Source organism: Leptidea sinapis, chromosome 23, assembly GCF_905404315.1.
Source record: "Leptidea sinapis chromosome 23, ilLepSina1.1, whole genome shotgun sequence".
Lineage (NCBI taxonomy): Eukaryota > Metazoa > Arthropoda > Insecta > Lepidoptera > Pieridae > Leptidea > Leptidea sinapis.
In genome coordinates, this window is record NC_066287.1 from 5,033,270 (window position 1) to 5,057,407 (window position 24,138).

Sequence of the window (24,138 nt, forward strand, 5' to 3'; positions counted from 1 at the left end):
TCCCCCTCGCACTCACGACAAGAGGAAGGCCGTTTGGGGAAAATTCGGAGGGTGAAAAGACGGTTGAAAGATGGAAATGCATCTCGGACTCCGCTCGGATTTCCGGCGCTCGTGATTTTGTTTATTGATTCGAATCGGAGCAAAGACGCGGGGCATTCGAGTAGAGCCGCGGGAGTTATTAATCCCCTTATCATGTCGCGAATAAATTTACTGCCTACGAGCTTCGGCCAACAGCAATAAAAATGTATCATCAATTTTATCAGATTCACTTTTATTACTGTCAATAATAATAATAATAAATTGCACGCAATCGAATTGCAAAATGTAGAAATCTTTTTCTTAAATTAATTCTATATATTTAAGAGATTTTACAAATAGAAATACAAAAAATTTTTGATTATTCTTTAGAAGTTTTTAAGCTTCGTGAGATAATAATTATTTTAGAAATTAGAGGGACTCGTCATGAAACGACACTAATTAATTCACAATAGAGAAAAATAAACAGTTTGTAAAGCGATAAAGTAGCGATAGGGGTGGCTACAGAAGCGATACAGAGTTTGAATGATCTAAAACGAGTTACAATAATTATGCTATTTAGGTAGCGGAGAGAGCAATGACGCGGAAGTAACACGCGAAGACGGGCCAGGGGTGGCGCTCGTTGACAGCGCGATTGTATCAGCGATGTTACCGATAGGAAAGGGTCGCAACAATGGCGGGCTTTTAGCGGTTGACGTCGTAATTGTGTTTTCCATTTGCTAAGAAAACATCTGATAGTTGTGAATGCGGCCGCAACTTTATATCTGGGATATCGCAAGGGGTTAATTGTATTTGTAGGAAAGCAAACAGACATGATTATAATGGGATAAGCGAGGTGCACCGAGCGACCCTCGCTACATCACGCACAACGGCTGCGGGAGAGCAAATCACACGCCTATAGTATTTTTTTAAGTATTCACTATATATTATATAATTGATGAATGTCTGTCGGTCTTAGGTATCCCGGAGCACCCAGCCTACGAAAAAGTATACGAGGTTGCTTGATTATATGGTTTGGTTTATGGCATTACTGCTGACCTTAGCTAAGACATCTACTACCGAGCAATACAATTACATTATATTACATAATTATTACCTCAACTACCTAATTTGGTAGAAAGCTTATAATTTTAAATAAAGGACCAAATTCCTTACTGTACTCACATAGAAAATACATGGAAGGAGTTTAGGCAACTACTAAAGAATCTTAACATTTATGTAGTTCCAGTGAACTCCTAAACTGATGAACGGATTTTAATGGGGATTACTTCATGGAGTGCAGTTTAGTCCAACTTGAGAGATAGGATAGTTTTTATTTCAATTTGGGACCAATAATCTATCTGTATATATAAAAATGAATTGCTGTTCGTTAGTCTCGCTAAAACTCGAGAACGGCTGGACCGATTTGGCTAATTTTGGTCTTGAATTATTTGTCGAAGTCCAGAGAAGGTTTAAAAGGTGAATAAATATGAAAATGCTCGGAATTAAATAAAAACAAAAATGTTGTTGTTCCTTTGACGAGTTCCCCGTCGATTAGAGATCATATTGAAAGAATAGTTTAAAAAGAATAACTAATTAGAATTTATTAATAAATATGTTTCTCACTTTCTCAGGAGGTAAAAAATAAACTTAATTTTGTAAACAGAACAACGTCTGTCGGATCAGCTAGTTACTTAATTTCCAATATTTGTTTTGTATGGACATATTTTCTATGAGAGAATTTATTGCACGGTTTGACAATTCCTCTGTGAAACAATTTCATTCTAGCAACAGGGAGCATATTTTACGAAATAATTCTTGATGTTATGAAATATTATTGACAAAATCATAAAATACAGTATTGTATTTAGTATATACAGTTGTTCAAATCAAATCAAAATCACTTTATTCATGTAAGTCAAGGAAATGACACTAATTATGAATGTCAAAAAAAAATTTTTTTTCTTATTGAATCTACCGCTTCTTCGTAAAGGGTTGAGCTAATGAGAAGAAGTAGCAAAAAAACTCATTGCCACTCTTTTAAATCCAGATTTTCATTGTACCTACGTATAATGATATTTTCTCTGTACGTCGGGTCAGCTAGTTTTATTTATATAATAAGGTGATAACTTAGGTATTATAGACACTTGTGGTAATTGCATAAAATCTTAAAAGAGCAATATCTATTATATACGTCAAAACGGGTTCATACAAAATAATCTTTCTTTCAGATAATATACTTTATAGATAAACTAGATTTAAAGTTCACATTATTTTATATAGCCTAACTCAGCATTTAAGTTATGTATTAGTATTTGATACTAATTTCGCATTTCCCATTGGATCACAATCTTGACAGAGAAACATGGATTAACGAAGTGATCGAAGCCCACACTTCCAGTGTTATCCCCGCTAAGTGTTTGATGTAATGTGAACACGTCATCAAATGTAACAAATGCGATAATACTAGGACATCAATATTGTTCCAAGTGATGTATCGAGCGCGCCTCTCGCCACTCGCCAGAATGAAGCACTTGTGCAAACAGAAGTCGGGACACAAGCACCACCAGTACCTCGGGATAAGTGCTTGTGCAAATTACACACAACACTACTATGTGTGATGATTGCTGAGGGCTTTAGAGGGAATATATTCTATTTTCCACCTTAATTTGGAAAAACATTTCCGTAAATAAATTTATCAAAGCTTGAAAAAACTTAACCGGTTAGCGTTTAAAGTACATCCTACCAGTGGTAGGCTCCTTTGCATAGGACTGCCGTAAAGCAGTACTGTGTAAACATAATTGTGTTTCGGTCTGAGGGGCGCCGTAGCTAGTGAAATTTCTGACTTAACATCTTATGTCGGAAGGTGACGAGCGCAATTGTAGTGCCGCTCAGAATTTTAGGGTTTTTTCAAGAATCCTGAGCGGCACTACATTGTAATGGGCACGGCGTATCAATTACCATCAGCTAACGTCCTGCGCATCTCGTCCTTTATTTTTATTTAAAATAAATCGACTACTTTTTATTCGGTTTTATTCTATATTTTTACATGAAATGAAATTTTACGGTTATTGGTTATTTAAGCTCTTTGTATACATAAGGTTTTAATGAATACTCTGGTTTAGAACGGGTTTTTACCGCCAAGTCATTTGTCAGAGCAAAGTTTCAATTCAGCCTTGAGAGGTAATTTGTCAACCCAATAATCTCTGAGAAAGTCGTCGGTGACCAGTCATACTCGTACCAAAATTAAAAAAATGTTTGTTAAAAGGGAAGTGACCCGTTTGTAACGTAGCCTATAGCATATGAATTTCAATCGGGAAAGGGAGACAATTAGTTTCGGCTCAATTGATACCGATCGCTTCTATAATCTATATATTATAGTACTCTACTGTATCTCAACTCAGAATGTAGACGTTTTAATAAAAGCACGCATCGTGCGAAAGTGACTCCAGTCTTTCGACCAACATTAACGCTTTCGCCGTGGTATCTCTGGTATACCTAACACATCAATGGGCGGCCGCTATCTAAGCAAGGCAGAAGAGCTCTCTAAACTTTCAGCATTTGGGCTTCCCGAGAGTTTATGAATGTGGACAAACAGCGTCGTCACGGCGTACAGGACAGGATTGTTGAGGGAAAATTCTTGAATCGAAAATCGTAAGCACTGTAGTTCCCCAAGGCTGTATGCTTTCTCCAAAAATGTTTCTTCTGCATTCCATGACATATATCTCTAGCATGCATTTTTATGCAGATGACAGTATTGGAGACGCCGATTATATCCACCATGATGGTTTCTTGTTCGCGCAACGCCGTAAACCGCAGTGGCGGATGAAACCTCTTTCTTCTATCGAGTTCTTTCTGGAGAAGGTCGGGGAATGAGGTACAATGAACATGTTCAAATTTAATCCCTCGAATACTCGAGTAACGCATTAACAACTAAAAATAGCATTTGTCGTTTTACCGCTCTTCGATAACACTTCCTCTAATGCCTCGCCTAGTATCGTAATACTGCATCTTGAAATCTCGATTGCAAATTCCGCGGTCTTCTGGAAGGGAATACCAAATTGGCTTCGAAGAAAATGGGGGCCATAAATAGAAGACGGCAATACTTCAAGCATCTCTTGGCTTTCACACACATTCACACACGCCACTTCCCATCAGATGACGAGGACGCTCATTGTTCTCTTCTTCCATAAAAAAAATATATTTTTTGTAGAAATCCCATAAAAAGTTGTCCCTACGCACACTGTAGGATTATGGAGACACAGTAAGACTCAGCAAGCATCTACCCCCGGCTCCCTGCTGTGACTGCTCCACACGACATAAGCTAACCTTAGGTAAAATTACTCGGAAAAAAACTCCATATTTTTTCCTTGCATCCGTCAACCGAACGGCCATTTTCTTTCTTGACACAACTATTACGTTAACGCAATTTTTATGTATATATAATAATACATATTACGATAAGTTTGGATCAGATACATTCAGCGAATGAACGCAATGAGTCTGAGATTTGGTATTGTGACATTTTACATGGAGTAGAAGCGTTTTTTCAACTTGTAGATGTGTTCCGCTGTTAGATAATATACTAAAACACACCCACCATGCTTACGCGTTGTTTCATGTTCGCGATTCCGATTTACACAAAACCCCTTATTACTCTCTGGTGGTCACCTGTGGGGCGACTTACTTAACGCGGCTGGGTAACTTATAAGAAATTCTTAATAACTCATTGTTAGCTTAATTTTTAACAATGTTAGACTAAAGTCTGAACGTCAAATAAATGGCAGATGATTTATTGAAATGCCTGAGACTTTTCTTAGCTATTGATCAATAAAAAACCCATTAGGGATAATTAAGTCTTTAGGGATAATTACCTAATCACGAAAACAATTATGAATCATAGTCGAAATATGACTTATGGACGACCTACAGTGAACGAGTGACAATGACTTCTTGTTACTTCTCATTAGCTCAGCCTTTTTGAGGGCGGTGGTAAATAGTAATATTTATAACTTTTGACATTTTTAAGGCGACATTAAAATCTATCATTTACTGTCAAAATGAGTGAATCTAATGAAAAAAACCGATACAATTTCCAATTACTACAAAAAGGAAAAAAGGCAAAGCAAGCCACGAAAAAAACCTGTGACGTTTACGGACCTAATGCAGTGTCAGTAGGAAGCACAAAGTTGGTTCAAGCATTTCAATCCCAGAAGTGCGATGTGAAAGATGCATCTCGCTCACGTCGCCATATTACCTACTGGTAAATGGACGCCACGACAAAAAGTGAAGCAGATCGGCATATCAGTAGTTACGACATCGCTGAAGAACTAGGGATTGGCCACAAAATAGTTTTGACTCACTCGATAAGGCTCGATATTTGGGTGCCACTGAAAGAAACCCTAATGAACCTTGTAATCATTTGCGATTTTTTATTGAGACGTAATGAAACCCAACCGTTTTTGAAAAGTAAATCACCAACGACAAGAACGTCCGAAATGGTCATGGAAAGGAGTCGGTCAGGTATCACAAGCTGTCGAAAAATGAGGGTTAGCTCGCAAAAATGCAATGCAAACTGTATGGTGGGATCGGAAGGGCATAGTTCATTATGAGCTTTTGATTTTGTAGGTGTTACTCTTAGATGATTTATACGTCCTGATAGTCTCTTGCTGTTAGACAACCGATAAAACCAGGTCAGGACACACTCGGGATTTGTATGACACTTTGTGTTAGTCTGCGTGCTTTGTTTATTTATTTGTTTTATTTAAGGTTAACACCTTTGTCGCCATTTGCAAATGGCAACATTGAGTAGAGAGAAGGCGATTTTATTAAGGTTCGCTCCTAAAGTAAAATGTGAAGAAATTTTAAATCCAATTCAAGTTCCAAAAGGTATTGTTTCAAGAGTTCAGTTACAGGATCCTTATTGTGAAATACATAGATGCCACTGTTCGTACGTCTGTCACTCACATAACTGTATCTCTTAAGGCGCAATACGAAACCTGCCATGGATTATAATTAATTTATGAATGTACCGTGAGTCCACCGCAGCCGCGAAATGGGTACGACTTAAAATCAATCTTATTAACGGGCAGCTAAAGTAGGTATTTGTTTAAAAGGAAGGTGTTAGCTACGTGGAACTTCTATACTAGATATTCTTTAGTCTGCTGCTTTAACAGATGCTGAAAACAAAAGGCAGAGAGACCAAGTCTGTTTCTACTCACCTAATAATAATAGTTTCGTGGTTCGTTAAGTATCGTTCGCGGCACGTCACTCGTGTGTTGCGTTTGTCTGTCTGTCAATCTGGAGGCACAGCTGGGCAGTTGGTAGTGGGCGTGTCATACAAGTCACATTTCATTACCTGTAACCAAACATTATCATTAGTGATTTTTGATACGATACAAACATAAGGATATGGTCTTAATAATCGGTCGGAAAAAAACAGAAAATGTAAGTGTTATTGTAAGCATTAGAAAGGTCTGGAGTGTGAAATTGGTGAGCCCCAACTCCATCGCATGGATCGTGACTCTTACATATTTTTCAAGTTTCAGGAACAAACAATATTTACGTTCTCCTTTAACAGAATGTTTTAGCGAAGTTTCACTAATCTCAATATTAAAATTTGCACACTTCTTAAGGAGCATTACAAAATTTCATTTTTATCCTTAGTTATAAAAGTCTATTTGACTATGACAGGACCCCCCCCCCCCCCCAAACTTTAAAAAAAAGCATGACAGACACTTCATTATCGTATCTTCGGGGGAGGCCTTTGTCCAACAGTGGACGTCTTCCGGCTGAAATGATGAAGATGATGATGTTAAAACTTTAATACAGACGGACAAATTCAAATCGAATTTTGTTTTGAAGTCCTACAGAAATGTATCACTACTTGCATGTGACAAGAACCAACTATTTCCCTATTATGTTTCAAGTTTATCCAGAACAGATAATATTACAAGTTTTCTACATTAGAAAAATACAGGAGGGTTGTCAGTGAATGAAATAAAGAGTTTTTTAAATAGCAATTTCGTGTATCGATCTATAAACTCCGAAATTACACTAAGTAGGTAATTAGTTTACGAATTATGGTAATGGCGGGGTCCGTAGCAAAGATTTTCGATATTATTATAAACCATGACTGAAATGAGACAAAACTTGTTTATATATTACAAAGCACGGACGAGTAAAAAAAGGACTCCGCGCCGTGATATTAGCATTAGTGAAGCACCTTTATGCTAGTGTGTGTACGGTTACGGGGGATACTAGTTACACAATTTTTTCTCCCTTAAATAATCACATATGGCCATAAATACTTATAAAGTATAGTTTTTACACTTTTTCACAATGCAAGACGGCATTTTTTTAATATTTTATTGAGACGCAAACTGATCTGTCACAGACGATGACAATTCTCATAATGGCCGCCTATCGGCCTGAAGTAGTGTAAGTGTGTGCGTGGGGCTATGTATTTACACGTTAATCGGCTTGTTTTGGTGCTACACTGTTATGTAAGGTGACACGGAGTCCTTATTTTTTTACTAGTCCGTAATTACAAAGATAAGATTAATAAAAGCCGTAATCATTCAACAATATAAAGACATAATGGTGTTGGGTTGTCAGTTGTCACATTGTCATTGTCACACAGGTTATCCATTGTGCGAATAGGTTTGCGAGCTAAATAGAAGGCCTCATACACGTCCATCAACGGTGGAGTCGACAGAAGTAGGTCACCGTATCAATATCGGGCTCGGCGACACCTCCACGGCGGATCCCGCTCCCGCCCGTGTCGGCGCCAGGCATCCCGGCGCCGAGGGCCGCGTCCCTGCGTCGCCGAGTCGGGAGGAGACGCGGCCGAGGCGCCGGGAGATGTTACGTGTCTACGTCTACAGCGACTACCACGCTGCTCAGTTACTACCTCACGTGTATCAAATCTAGTACACTTTAACACTCACCAAAATTGCGAGCGATAGCACTCGGCGCCTTTTTATATCGAAACACAAATTATTAAATTTGTAACGAAACCCCGACCGCTCGGGTTCCGTCCTAGCCTTCTTCCAACTGAGCCAAGCGTTCGAGTCCCGTATCGTTCATAAATATTGGTTACAAATTTGTTATGTATAATTGATCTACCAGCATCATTAGCGGACCAAAACTTAAATATTAACTCTTTTAAAAATAAAATTAAGGAATTTTTAATGACGGAGAAATATTATTCAGTTAAAGAATATTTAACAGACACGAATGTATAGTCATTAGAATAAGTTAATTCAGATATTTCAAATATTTATTTTTCACATTTTTATAATATTATGGTGGATAGACTTTTATGAATAATTTGGTTTTTATGTTGTTTGTTTTTCACGGTAAACTTAGAGTAAGAATTGTAAAATATTATTTTTGCATGCCTACCCGGCAGATTGTTAGCACCTATGATTATAATGTAACACCAATGTACCCACTCAATCTATGCAATTAAATGACTTGATTTGATTTGATTTGACCCCAGAAGTGAGGGTTAGTACTTGAAAAATAAAAAATTGTTTAAGCAAATTCCTCATATCAAATCTAATATGTTAGCAATTAAAGGAAAGATATTTTTTTTTTAATTTTAAGGCATAGGTCACCCGGACTCTTAACTTTTGCGTGACACAGCCACTTTATAGAATCATCTGTCGGCACCTGTATTCGTGTCGTGTACTTGGGGACCTTTAGTACTACAGAACAAGGGTCGGCAACAGGCGCACCGCGAAGGTACAAATAAATACGTTTACCTTTATTTATTAAACTCATATTTAAAAGCGAAATATGAAAATTGCAAAAAACTCGCTATAAATTTAACTGTGTTCGGCTCGACACATTGTATATGTATAGTTCGAGATTAACGGATGCCCACTTCGAATTTGCTTTTCTTCTCGAGAACCAAACTATAAAAAACTGGCTCAAGACTGACGGCGCAGTCTCTCACATAAATTTTAGAACTTGTGTTTTATTTATAATTCACAATTTTTTTTGAAATCATACAACAAATAGGTAACGTTGTTTTCTTTCTGGACCTCGTTACAATTTTCCCACAGTCTCCGGACCCCACCTAAAACTACATGCAGACCCCTGCTATAGACTCTATAACATAATATAGTATAGACTATAGAGCTGCTGTTTTACTTTCCACAAGGTCAGAATCTTGCCCGTTTTCCCCGTTATAATATATAAGAATATTTAAAAATTAGAAATTTTACTTATCCGTCTCGAATCTCTAGATAGAGCGTCTTGCTGTAAGTTAACAAATAAAAACAAGGCCAGGTTTATTTAAATAAATGATTTATTATTATTATAACTTTAGTGTGCGTGACAAGCTACGTCTTACACTCGCGATTTTGTATATGTCACTTTGTGTAAGGTCCGGTATCCACCAAAGCGGAAAAGAGAGGTGCGAGATGTGAGCTGTGACAGCAATGTCAGTCGAGTAATCTCTTCGAAAGCAAGATGTCAAGTGGTTACAAAAGTAATATTTTAACTTGCTTGAGGAAGAGGAATTAGAGGTTGAAGGAACACAATTAATTCTTCAATATTTAAACTACCGAAGGAAACATAGATTCCGGATAAGGCGCCGCTTGGCCGCCCGCCTATTTTCCGCTTAATCGCTCGACGCTGCACAAAAATCTATAGAAGAAGAAGACCCAGACTTGACCCATTTCCACCGAAGCTAAGCGGAGTCTAAGATGTAGAAATAACGAAATCTGTTTGCTTATTAAAACACAATATCTCCTCTCCTCTCCGCTTTGGTATCCACCGGGCCTTAGTGTGGCGTGCATTGCTCAAAATAGAGTTTAACTGTCGACCTCCATTTTTTTTTCAACGTTTTCACAAGCTGTTACAGTCATTTAAACTAAAGTTCTTAGCAATCTGCATTATGGACTCTCTCGTCTTGCACGGCACTCAGGAGTCGGGAGGTAGGTACTCTATGGTCACTATCAACAATTCGTTATGAATGTGCAGCATGTTGTACATATTTATTACACAAGTGACTAATCAACTATTGCATTATTCATAGAGCATCCGTAGCAGGGCTGTCACCTACTCATTTCTGACGATCACAGTATATTTTAAACAAATATTTAAAAAAAAAATTCACCAACTAGCCTCTTTGAGTTTTAATATTGTAGTACGTGATTTCTTTTTTCTTCTTCTAGTTTTATTACTACTCTCACATTGAGGTATTTAATAGTTCATATTGTATTTTAATTTTATTACTTTCAGTTGTTTAAATTTCTATGTTTTTTTTTGTAAAAGTTTAAAAAAAATGTCTTGTTTTTCTAACTAGCCTATAAGTGCGGCATGCAATTTATATTTTTATATTTAAGAGTGTGCTTTAGAATAAGGATTATTTTTGTATGCAACGTTGGCTTACTAATTATAAACAAAAAAAAAATCTATCCCTAAAATAAGATTAAACGTTTACGATGCCACGAGGATTTTTCTACGTGTCACACGAATTCATCATATCACAATCGATTTAGATGAAATTTCATATGGAGAAAGGTAAAAGCCGGATATCATACCTTGAGGGGGTGAAGGTTTGTGTGGGTAAAAAGAGCCTACCTTCTTAGTATGTTTGAATACAGCATTTTTTGTAAGAATTTTCTGTGTAGGTACTAACTGTACGGGATATTTAATTAAGTATTGAATACAAAAATGGTTATAATATTAAACGTAACATTTATTTGTATAAACTGCCGATCTGGCAACATTAGCTATACAAATATATTCAAGATTGTATAACGTAAGTATTCCTAACCAGTACCAGTGTACGTACAACGATTGTTAATAACATATTTCTAAATAAATCATCTAATCATTATAAGCACATAATATACACTCAATAAAATTACCGCCCACTATTTATTTTAGCTTAAAACTTTTACAAAAAAAAAAAGTAAAACAGTCCAAATTTTGCAGTGTGATTTATTATAGTATTTATGTACACAACCCTACGAAGCTTGAAGCGCCTATTTTTTTATCAATTTTTGTAAATAATAATAATTGTATGGTGGTGACAGCCCTAGCGGCGGCGCTATCGCACGCGCGGCTGCTATCACTGCGAGCACGACGGATAGAGCACGCGACAACGCGGAACCGCTACTTGCTACTCGGTTATTGCTTACTGACGGTAGCGGGTTTGATTCCCATTTAAAGTTGAGACGCTGGGGCAAATTTCGATATGACACGATTTTAGGGCTGTCAAATTCTACATTAAAAGTGCAAAATTGGAGTTATTGTTATTAATTTTTTTAAATGGTTATTAAGTATATTTGCTTAAATAACTTAATATCCGACAAATTTCTATTAGCATGATGGGGTATCATGTTGAAAAAGCATATACATCGCCCAATAAAAAACACTTACTAAGTCGACTTAACAGAGTAGTAGGCATAACAAGTTTATGTTCGTTCATCGTGTTAACATTATGATGAGTTTCTAGCTTCTTTTAAAAATGTTCTCCTAATGATTCTCTACCTAGTTTATAGCGCGAATAGCCCTCTTCTGCAGCACAAATATGGTATTAATATCGGCTGCATTTCCCCATAACAATATACCACAGATAATATTGTGAAAATTACTAAAGTAAACTAGTCGCGCCGTATTATGTCAATTAATTATCTAATCTTTAACCGCGTATGGTGCAGAACTAACGGCCGTTCCCAATATACTATCTACAGATAGAGATAAATTACTACCTTCTACTGTTAGTAATTAGTGGTCAATAATCTGAAGCTGTTATATCATTATATCGCCTTATATTGGGACGCGTGAATTGCAATTTCCATACAAACTTCTAATAGCTGGTAATCGTCCCATTGACAAACAGCGTGTACGGATAAAGTGAGTAAACGTCGATAAGTTTATTGGGACAGAAAAGTCAACGATAAGTAAGAACTTGAGACAAAAATCGTAACTATCTCTTGATAGACTGAATATTGGGATCGGCCGTAAGTCTATTAGCAATTCCTTAATTATCGGGGCCCCATTGTAATTAACTGCGAAGTTATAGTGTGGAAACTTAACGAACAAACTCACGTAAACTATTTAGAGTTGTTTTCTACACTGTTTTTGTTTAGTACGCGTATAATAAAAAAACAGCTTAAGCTCAACTCAAAAAATATTGTTGTGATTACGATAAGTAGCGGGTATTTATCATACACAACATATTATAAATAACGATTTTACCAGTGGGAGGCTCCTTTGCACAGGATACCGGCTAGATTATGGGTACCACAACGGTGCCTATTTCTGCCGTGAAGCAGTAATGTGTAAATATTATTGTTTCGGTCCGAAGGGCGCCGCAGCTAGTGATTATAACGGGACAAATGAGACTTAACATCTTATCTCTTAAGGTGACGAGGGCAATTGTCGTGCTGCTCAGATTTTTTTTGTATTTCAAGAATCCTGAGCGGCACTGCATTATATTGGGCAAGGCGTATCAAAGACCATCAGCTGAACGTCTTGATCGTCTCGTCCCTTATTTTCATTAAAAAATCTACAGTCGAATTACGTTTTGTGGGCGACCCCTAGTATCACCTCGTTCTATACAAAATCCTTGTAAACTCTATTCTCAGTGTTTATGACACACAACCCACATATAATTAACAAATTCAAGAAAACCAAACTCTATACGGCCTTCGGCAGCTATCGTTGCGGTTGACGGGAGTGACGTCACGATGACATCAGCTGATCGATGGGTGACGTCATCCGCGCTGAGGTGCGTGACCAAATACAGACTCACTTTTCATTGAAGCGGCCAATGTTAGTTCGGTAATATATTCGTAATGATACACTTATGACCTTATTGTACCAATCCGTAATGTATTCGCTGGAAATTGTTACACCTACCTACATAATTCGGGGTTTTCTGATTTAAGAAAGATAGAGAAGTCATTCTGTACAAAACTTTTTCACGCATATAGTACGACGTCTACTAACGCAGCCATCTCTCGAAACTGAGCAATAACTTTAAGAAGGATGGTACTTTCTACTTGCCTAAAATCTTAACAGGATGCTGTATTGTCCCACCAATTGGGAAGGTTGTTGGTGAAATGCATGCGTAGTGTTGGGAGCGAGGCCGACACGTACTTGACCGAAATGTATCTAAGATAGCGGCAGACTCGCCGGCTATTTATTTACCACAACCACAATAATTATTATATTATGCAAAGTTGTATTTTCAATCTTTTTTCTAGTTATTAGGGACGAACGATACTTTTTTGATATATATCTTGCTACCTTATCTTCTTTAGGGTTTGTACACAAAACTGCGATGTGACGCGATGCGAATTCGCAACGCAGAAAATAACGATACGAATTACTGCGATGCGATTTCGTGCGGCAAGGCGTCTCACAGGGTGACCATTCCTTCGACGACCGTTAACCGTACTAAACGTATTTTGAATTGAAAACTAGGTCGTGACATGGATCGTAAAAAGAAGTGTGCACTTTTATTATTGCTTAGGAGATACAGGAAAAAGAAACAAAGAAGATTTTGGGTTCATCCATTTATTACTATTATGAATCCCGATGGAAACTATTTTCTTCAAAAATATAAAGCTTTGAAAACCGAAAAAATGGAAAATTGCGTCAACAAGTGTGACGCAACATCACAGTAATGCGCGATGCGAATCAATTCGCAAGTTCTTGCGATGCGTAGAGGCAGCTCGCAGATTTTTGCGATGCGACGTCGCATCGCAGTTTTGTGTACAAGCCCTTAGACCGACATTTTTCATGAATTTAACAAAGTCCCTGAGGATCCTTGTCAGGAATGCACTGCATCCTCTTATCCGTTATTTGGGAGGCTCAGCCATTAGTACCAAAATTACAAATTGAAACCGAAATGTACTACAATCATCCACGACTCTTCTTATGAATGTTCGCATTGCGTTTAACGTAACTATCCTACAATTATGTACTATGAACTTATGAGCCGTTAAAAAAAGCTAGGCAGACCTGTGTTAAATCTGATCGCTAGATTAACTTTAAAGAAAGAAGATGTGATACATTAGGTAATATAAAGTTAATGAAGCGACATCAAAGTTTTGACTCCCTCTAAACGCTACTCTTAAAACTATAAACATGTCACTTGTACATGTTACGTAAATGTCACAAGTTGAGCCCTAGAGAGGTAGGCGTGTGGCCTAGTAGGTCCACGGCAGGCGGACCGCGGGGGCGCGCCTACTCACCAGATATTAAGGGCAGTGCGAGCACACTTTCATAAACGCAACTCGTTTCCGGATCAACTCAATGCGGCAATTAATTAGCTCCAGGTCGTAACGAGTTCACCTGTAGAATCTCTGAGCGAGAGAAAGCGAGGCTGCCCTTGCCGGGTGGTACTATCTTCGAGCTCCATTCACCCATTCTTACAGAGGATTTCCTCTTATAATGTCATTCAATAATCACTCTTAAGATACTTTCTTCATCGTCTTTGTTTACGATTATTAAAAGCCTGCGATTGTTAGAACTGTTTTGCTTAGTAAGCTGAGTTTAAGTATGTGATTGCGTATGGGTAAAGCGAATTGTTTTCGAAGTAACTGGTAGAACAGAGCGAGACAGTAGGAAGTCGATCTTCATACTAGATCTCTATACGGTGTAATCCACAATGTGGATTGTTGCTCGTCACACGGCCAGACCATGCGTACGTATTTAGTCTCCAGTTTTATTTCAGATCAGACAATTTTGTAGCTCTACGGAATACAATAATTTATAGTTGTTTGAATGTCACGATATCTCTGGAACCATTTGAGCTAAAGACTTGAAATTTGGTAGGAATATTCTTGTCACCGAGTAGACGTCAGCTAAGAACGGATTTTCCAAAATTCCATCCACAAGAGTTTTTTTTTATTATGAACAGAACAACGTCTGTCGGGTCAGCTAGTGTTTCATAATAGAGCTAGTGGAACTATACAATGCCAACAATATATTTTATGGCACATTATTTATTAGAGAACGTATCGCAACATGCTGATGATTCCAGTGGTGACAGCGGCAGCCTCCGCCCATTACAAAAGGCGAAGGCCTGCGGGTCGGCTGATGATTGCTTTAATCGCCACAGTGATTATACCAATAAGGATTAACCGGCTGGTAAAGAAAGAACACGATTTTGAAAGCTATTTCATTTCAATACACGAACGAAGTAGCTCAGTAAGGATGGACCATAGTTTGATTAAAAGAGTGGGGCCTTGTATAATTTTTACGAAATTATTGATAGATTTATTACTAAGAAAGTTGTATTGGCAGCGCGTATTTCGTAAAATGACCAGGACCAGGACCGGCCTCGTAAAGAAGTACCGGAACAACGGTGCGTGTCCAAGTTAGGCGACACACACGAAGCACATAGCGCCAATTAACTCATTCACTTCACTTGAAACTGATACGGATCAACACTGGCTAACAACACATTATTACATGTATCTTTCTATATAAAATTCTCATGTCGCGGTGTTTTTTTAATTTTTTTGACATTTTTTTTTAATTTGTTTGATTATGAGTCGGCATTAAAAAATACATACATCTTCAAATTTTCACCCATCTACGATCAACAGTTACTTTTGTATCGCGATTTTAATATCGGCAATACAACGTTTGCTGGGTCAGCTAGTAATATATATAATCCCAGAGTCTTGACGTTTGTTCCCAGTGAACTCCTAAACTAATTATGGGATTTTAATGGGGATTACTTCATGGAGTGCAGTTTAGTCGAACTTGAGAGATAGGATAGTTTTTATTTCGATTTGGGAGCCATAATTATTGTTATTTACAATATTTGTTTTGTGTGGACATATTTTCTATGAGAGAATTTAGTGACGCACGGTTTAACAGTTCTTCTGTGAAACAATTTCAATATAAGAACAGGGGGCATATTTCACGAAATAATCCTTGATGTTTTTCAATATTTTTGACAAATTCATAAAAAACAGTATTTTATTTATTATGTACAGAACAACGTCTGTCGGAACAGCTAGTAGTTGATAAATTGTATTTGTTGGATGCAATTACTAATAATTATGATACTAATATCGATCTTCAAACAAAACATAACCGTGAGGAAATTATTCAACAAAAATAATGTTCTCGAAAGTATTAAGAAATGCGTTGCATCGGCGAGACTCGACCCAGTTCCGTCCTCCTCGCCGCCACCATATGGACCCGTTCTTTAATTGAGGGCATTATCGAGGCCAACTTCGATATTCCAGTTTCACACCCTTGTGTCAAGTGGTTGAATCTACAGCTTGAACACTTGAGCACTGGCAAAGTTGCTTTGCGACGTCACAGTAACCAAAGTGTCTGAAAATGACGACATAAGAGAATATCGTATCGCAATTCGCAGTTCCATGAAATGGGAACGATAACGAGCTCAGCTTTACAAACAATGTGGAACACACATAAGGAACCACTGTTTATATTTAGCAGGCCTCCGCTACCGTTGCCTCATCCGTACGCAATATTTCTGACACACGCTATAGTCACACATCACATTATATTACACTAGCTGACCCGGCAAACGTTGTTTTGCCATATAAATTGTATTGATCTTTTGCTTGCTAGTTGATAAGAGATGGCACTAGTTGTATTCATTAGCAACAATCACACTTCTTTTATATTTTGTATAATTCACACTATAGTTTTATAAATTATAGCCTATATGTTATTCTGGTGTGTAAACTATATTATTGTAAAGTTTCATCAAAATCTATTCAGAAGATTTTGCGTTAAAGAAGTTCAAACATACATCCAGACATACAAACTTTCACATTTATAATATTAGTAGGATTGATAACAAGTGATGACATGACCAAGATGTTCTATTGATGGAAAGTGACACACCCTGCATACTACAATTGAGGACCACTCATTTGAAAACCCATACTTCATACAGAAATGTGATTTTGCTCATCACCCTGAGACATAGTCTTAGTATTTAGCATTAAATTTACTCACTGAAACATTAATATCGGTTGCACTGCTTGTAATAGACTGGTATGGGTACTACTTCTGCAAGGAAGCCAAATATAGACAAAATTATCTTAGATTGTTTATATGTACAGATAGACTACTACAGAGACACGGAAAATGTCGAAAAAAATTGACTTTAGAACTAACCTCTATTTTGAGCAATTCACGCACATTAAGTGTCATAAAAATCGCGAGTGTAAGACGTAGCTTGTCACACACACTAAACTAATTTCCTTGGCCTGTTTCTATCAGTTGTCTAATAGCAAAAGACTCTATCTAGACATAAATTAATGGAAGTGGATAGTTTTTAGTCTCGGCAAAAGATTGGTGATTATTATTATTTGGTTTTTGTGGTTTCTATCTTTAAGACAAAAAACCTTATTTAACCTTAAGAACTTCAGTCCCGTCTAGTTGCCAAATAGATTTATGGAGATAGCATTTATGGGTCTGATATGAAACCATAAAAATATATTGTATATAAAATATAAATTAAATTATTTGTTTCAATACATTTAAAAATGAACAAGAAAATGGTCAATTGGGGTGTACTCAGTATAGTCAGTACCAACATCAATCACCTATATACATGTGTTTAATTTGGAAAATGATTTACTGTTACATAATGTGCAGATCTCACAACCTTGCTTCTCTATCCAGTACTGAGGATGTTTCGCGCATTGACATCTAAGTGCCATTGACAAACAAAATAATTTTTACTGCCGCATCCTCATACAATAAATACACATTGCCATTTGAGATATGGCTTCATCAGCATTGCAATTTTGTAAGTTTTTTTTATATTAATTTTGTTAAACTTTCAAACAAATCTGCACTTTTCTTTATATAGATAAGATCAAACATAAAATCTCAATATTATGTGTTAGTCATTTCTTAAATATCTCTCAGGACTTGTGTCTGATAATAATAATTTACATCTACTGGTTGGCCAACAGATTATGCAACTGTGTTCTTCACTTCATTGCCAATGACCACAAAAGATGTTAAGGTTATGAAAGCCGATATCAACTAAAAGTAGCTCTTTGCTACAGGAGACACTGAAGAAGAACATATTTTATTGCAAATTTATACTTCCGAAATCAGTAGTGAGATCGAGTATCGAGAGTGCCATACGGCACACTATTACCTCATAAAGTTCTGACCTATAATACATGTAAAATAATACACATTGACAGAATGCTGCATGAGCGCCACAATCATGCCGATGTGAGGCATACCATGAGATCAGTTTCCCGGAATGGAAAGGTTAACTGAAAGAGTTATTTGTTATTATAGAGCATAATTACAAATATAATTTGTCTCTAACTTTTTATACTAATTCATACAACCTGGATGCTACATTAGAAGAAAACCATATAATTGACAAAATTAAACCCATTAAGAAGTAGTATCCTTCATCTATCTTTTACCAGGACTAATAGTCCAGTCCACCAATTAATAAATACAATTACAATTTATAGCTGCTTTAACAAATCAATGAAGGCTAAAATTAAATTTCCAAAGCACTTTTCTTATAACACAACCTTGTTTCAATTTGTTTAGTAACATAAAAACAAGTCCAAGTTATTGCATTACTTTAAAATTACAAATTAGCCTATAATTTATAATTTTTATTACTCAGTTGCTACAACATATTGTAATAACTGATTTAATCATGTGATAATGTTTTCCTTATCTGGCATCAGAAATATATATATTACTAGCTGACCCGACAGACGCTGTTTTGCCAATAGAAAATGATAAGGCTTATTATCATATTTCTACAAACGGCTTTTACTTTACCACATTATAATTGCCAATTTTAGTTTAGACAGTGTTTTAATTCAGACTTATTTTTTTCTTACATCTCCAACAAATTTCGTTAAAATATATACAAAAATGTATTCACTGGTGAAAACAGCGTGGCAAACAGACAGACCTGGCGGAAGACTTTGTTTTATTATATGTACCTAGTGATTTATAATTTGTATGTTGGGTACCTAATACATTTTATATATATATCTCATAATATTATATTCTTGTAAGAATTTGCATTTTTATCTTTAAAGACAAGAAAGCTTCATCACTTGATGGTAGGTGATCATAATATTCTTCTGTAATGTCAATACTACACCATCAGTCTTTACAGTCTACCGTCTTTTTGAACCATTGTTTGTTGTCTCATAACAAAAATCAATTAACTCATCAAGAGTTCAGAGAACTAGGTATATCACAATGAAGAGATTATCTTAAGCATTTATGTAATAATGTAATTAATGTTATGTATTATTATTACAGATTATAAGAAAAGATAAGAAGTTTTGTTTAAATTTAATTTGTATTTAATTTTACTAAACATATTAAAGAAACTAGATATATGTTTTCAGGTGTCATTCTTGGTGCCAACTATATCATTCAGTATGAAAGTGGTAAAAAAAATTATGTCATTCAATAATATAATATAAAGGTAAATAGTCTTTTTCGAAAGCAATATAGTAAAGTTTAAAAAACAATAAATTATCAATGATTCTTTCTCTGACATATTATTTATTTAATACCTATTGGACCCCAGTGTACAGGCATGTTTAAGTAATTAGTTCAAGATAAACCATACAACCAGCATATTTAAAACTGAAACATTGAGTTCTCGATTTATTATGACAGTAATTCTATTTAAAAAATCTGATGTCACTGCTATATGGGTTTATGTAGGTGCTTACAAGGCCAAGACAAACAGCCTCAGAAAAACAAGACATTAACATAAATATTTAAGTTTATAAATGATGAGAGCTAAAGCTACTAATAGATCTATTCTTAGAGAAATTAGAATCCCTCTCTTATGTACAATAAATGCTCTGGAATGTCGAAATTCCTGGAAATAATATTATGTCGAAGTGTATGAGTCATTAATGAATAGGAACGATTGTTATTTGAAGAAGTTTCTACGCCAATTACCTGGTTTAATACAAGACGAAAGCCAAAATTGGGGTAACAGTAATAAAAAGATCGATATTTTATTTATACGGAATCCTGAAAGCTCCGTACAAGATGGCGGGAATATAACCCGACTTATTTAAATACACCAGGAACAGATGTTAAAGTAACCCTATTAGCGTAACCTCATTTTGGTCGGGTTATAGCTCTGATCAGACAGATGTATGGATTCTTGTTTCCTACAGGAATACGAGATAATGGCGGGAGTTGCGATTATTCTACGAGTTAAATGATAGCAACAAGATGATTTGCTTACCGTTTTTACTATTGTTAATTGACTGTATCATCACAAAACACTTAAATCTTTACACAAGCACTCTCACGCCCTACGGTATGCAACAACATCACGAGTACACTGCCATCTGGCGAAAACGTAGACAATGATTTTTCAAAGTGTCAAACACTGAGACAAAGTTCACACTAGTTTGAAATTTGAACTGAATTGATCGTAACTTCTTATTCTGAATTTACTTTTACAGAAATAAAATTTATTAAATAGGTGCGAAACACCATCGATCAGCTAAATGTAGTCACAGAGTGACACATTTGGCCACGCTGTATCAATTAGGCCAAAGGTCAATGAATGACGTGAAGTATTGATTTTACCAATGTAAGTGATTCACGCTATCACATTCGCGCAATTTTCTAACATTAGATGATCATGATTCATGAATCGTATTCATCAGTCATTGAAAAACATAATATACTACAAAGATAATTTAAACGCATGATATACTAGCAGATCCGCCAGACGTTGTTCTGTACATCTATACATACATGTAAATAAAATCTGAGGGTCTGGTTGTAATATTGAAATAACCGTTATTTACTACATATATATGAATATATACGGTACATATACCAAGATAATATTTTTTACAATTTTTGTCTGTCTGTCTGTCTGTTTGTTCCCGCTAATACCTGAATTGGCAGGTAGCTGATGTAATAAGGAGTAATACTACGTTTATTTTAGAAAAATATTTTGTTTAAGAAAAATAAAGTAATGTTGCTATGTCCAAGAAACGGTTTAACTCTAAAAATAATTTATATGGCAAAACAACGTTTGCGGGGTCATCTAGTAATAAATAAAAATACAGTTTTTTATGAATTTGTCAATAATATTACATAGTAGCCTAAGATGGGAGGGATCCTCTTGTACTATAACATCAAGAATTATTTTGTAAAATATGGTCCCTGATGCTCTATTGAAATTACTTCACAGAAGAACTGTCAAACCGTGCGTCAATAAATTCTCTCATAGAAAAAATGTACATACAAACATGTACAAAAAAAATTAAATAAAAATAATAATGGGTCTCTCAAGTTGGACTAAACTGCACTCCATGGAGTAATCCCCATCTTTCTTCTTCTTCTTCACACGGGCGGTTTCCGCAACTCGACATCATGTGGGCCTATTTTACGTGCGAGGGTGGTAGAGACTACTCCAACCAGCCAAGCCCCTCCAAGAAGTCATCCCCATTAAAATCCGTTCATTAGTTTAGGAGTTCACTGGAATAAACATCAGGACATAAATATTAAGATTTTCTTGTACCCCTTGTACTATAATTACTGCTTCCCTTATCCCTAGAACCGATACGTTTTTAGTTTTCAACCAATGAATTACGTATTTTGACAGAACTGAAATATACAGCTGTAGCCTAATTTCTGCGGGTGTGATGATGAAAACTTATGAATCAAATAGGCTAAAGGTCAGGTAACCAACGCTAAGTCTGTGAAAATTCAAAATGATCGTGACCAATGACGTTCTGTCATTGATCGTGATGCATATATTTGTATACCGAGGTGTACATGATAATGCACATATTCAGTATATTACGTACATACCTAATGGATGAAAGTCTACGATTCGAAAAATATATAAACCTGACAATTTCATATTGTATTTATCGTCTTAAGGTTTTATATAAATTAAAACAATACTTAAATTTGGTGGTGTTAAGTGATCACCCCGCCCACATTCTCTTGCAACACCAGAGGAATCACAAGAGCGTTGCCGGCCTTTAAGGAAGGTGTACGCGCTTTTTTTTAAGGTACCCATGTCGTATCGTCCCGGAAACACCGCACAAGGAAGCACATTCCACAGCTTTGTAAACCGCACTGTGGAGGACCGCCACACATCCAGATGGTGGGGATGATATCCTAATTTGTGGCGTGTCATGCGAAGGTGGAATTCGGCGGCAAGAATTCTCTCGTCCTTTCTAAATTTAATTATATTATGGACACCGTTTTTAGCCCACGACTAAATAGTTAACCTAAAAACGCCATACAGCGAGTGCAGAATGCGTGCGCAGATTTTGTTGGAATATTTCTCCTCGTAGTCACGTTACACCATATCTCAAAAGTACTCAAAATGGACGGAAGAAGGCATTTACACCTTGCTGTGTTACTCTTTGGCATAATTGCTTGGAAAACACCAGCATAGTTATATCAAAAGTTAGAATGGCTTGGACAGCATAAAGCTTCGAATGTGGATACGAGATCCGCTTTTCGTATATTAGCTATTCCTAGCCATCGCACTGCTGCGTTTCGGGGAAGTTTTAGGTATCAAGCCATCAAGTGCTGGAATGATTTGCCACCTCCAAATCAACTTAGAAATACCATTCAAAATAAAAACTAAAAATTACCTACTTACCGACATTTATAAACTTATGTAACTGCTTGTACCTCTTTTTAATTTTATACCATAATTTATATTAAAATATATTTATTATTAATAACCACATATTTTTTGATTTTTCAATCGTTAAGAACTAAATGATTTTTAAGAGTTAAAGTACAAAAATTTAATCTATACTGCCTTTATTTACTGATTTCTAAGGACTAACTTCTATTGAATTATATTCATAACTATAATTGAAAAAATGACTAGTCGCTGCTACTCCAGGACTCAATAATGTTGGGGCTACACAAAACCAGTGCTACATTGGTGCCACACCATTGCAGGTTATTACTGAGCTAGCTCCATTTGGTGACATTCACTGCCGCACAGTACCTTTTTCGTTTTTAGCTATAAATTGTATTAATTTATTGGTTTTATTTGTTAGTTCTAAGAATTTATTACTCATTCTGGTTTGTTATTTATTAATTGTGTGGTGGTGGCTTATTATCAATAATTTTTTATTCTATTCTATTCTACCTATATAACAAAGTATATAACGAGGTGGCAAACGGACAAGTTAGTTTCACCTGATGGAAATTAAATTAAAATTTTAATATGTTTTTTCCAAATAGGATTTAAAATCACACACTGAACGTCAAAAACTACCACCCATTTGAAATAGTGTGCCTGGGCAAAAAAAATACGGGCGCAAGCAACTCGGCGGGCTTTATTGTAATTGAATAAAAATAATGATTTATTTCTTTTTTACACACTACAGCAATGTGATACAATCTAATATGGTACAGTAAAAAATTATAATTAAAGAGCCTGAGGTTGTCCGCTCCATTCCCAGTGTGTGGTATCAGAAAATCATTTATGTTATACAAACAAATGTTTCTTAACAATTCTTTTAAATTTCGTTAAGCGAAGTGTCATCTGTAATCAATACTGCCTTGTGTTTTTTTCTACAAGGTTCGGTAGATTTTATATATGTAAATTAGGAAGAGGAATGTTCACAGAATAGACCCTTGTGGTACCAATCCCCATACCGAGAGGAGTCCCAGAAGATCTTCTTCCATTAACATCGACCTTCTTGGATGCAATTATTTAAATATGAGATCAGAAGATCGAGCGCAGATCCATAAAACACAGATAACATAGTGACATAGCTTCCTGACCACCATTGAATGTTGAACACAATCGAAAGCCTTAGATTAATCACAGACTTTTATTATCCAAGCGCATTCTGTGATTCCTCCCAGTCCTCAAAAATAAAGTTCAACACCTGCATTCGAAGTCGATCGTCCCCTAGTAAAGTAAAATTGTGTTATATGACGTAACTTATAAGTGTTAAGGTGAGTAAACTTTTAGCCTAAAATAATATTTCACCGAAATAGGACGATAGGTATTTGGGTCAAAGGTGTGAAAAAGGTCAAACACGCCATCAATACAACTATTATAAACTATTGCTAGATATGGTGCTATGACGTCCATTACTGAACTTATTATTTTTACAG

At 36.1% G+C, this 24,138-nt stretch overlaps 1 protein-coding gene across 1 annotated transcript in view; it reads right to left on the reverse strand.

The window, feature by feature from the left end:
- LOC126971287 (talin-2) overlaps nt 1-20,425 on the reverse strand; it is a 121,693-nt gene extending 101,268 nt beyond the window's left edge. Inside the window, exons 1-2 of the mRNA XM_050817512.1 lie at nt 20,258-20,425; nt 6,237-6,373 (exon numbers count right to left, since the gene is read on the reverse strand). The gene's annotated coding sequence lies outside the window, so the exon portion shown is untranslated. The remainder of the gene's footprint in view (nt 1-6,236; nt 6,374-20,257) is intronic.
- Nucleotides 20,426-24,138: the final 3,713 nt, after the last annotated feature.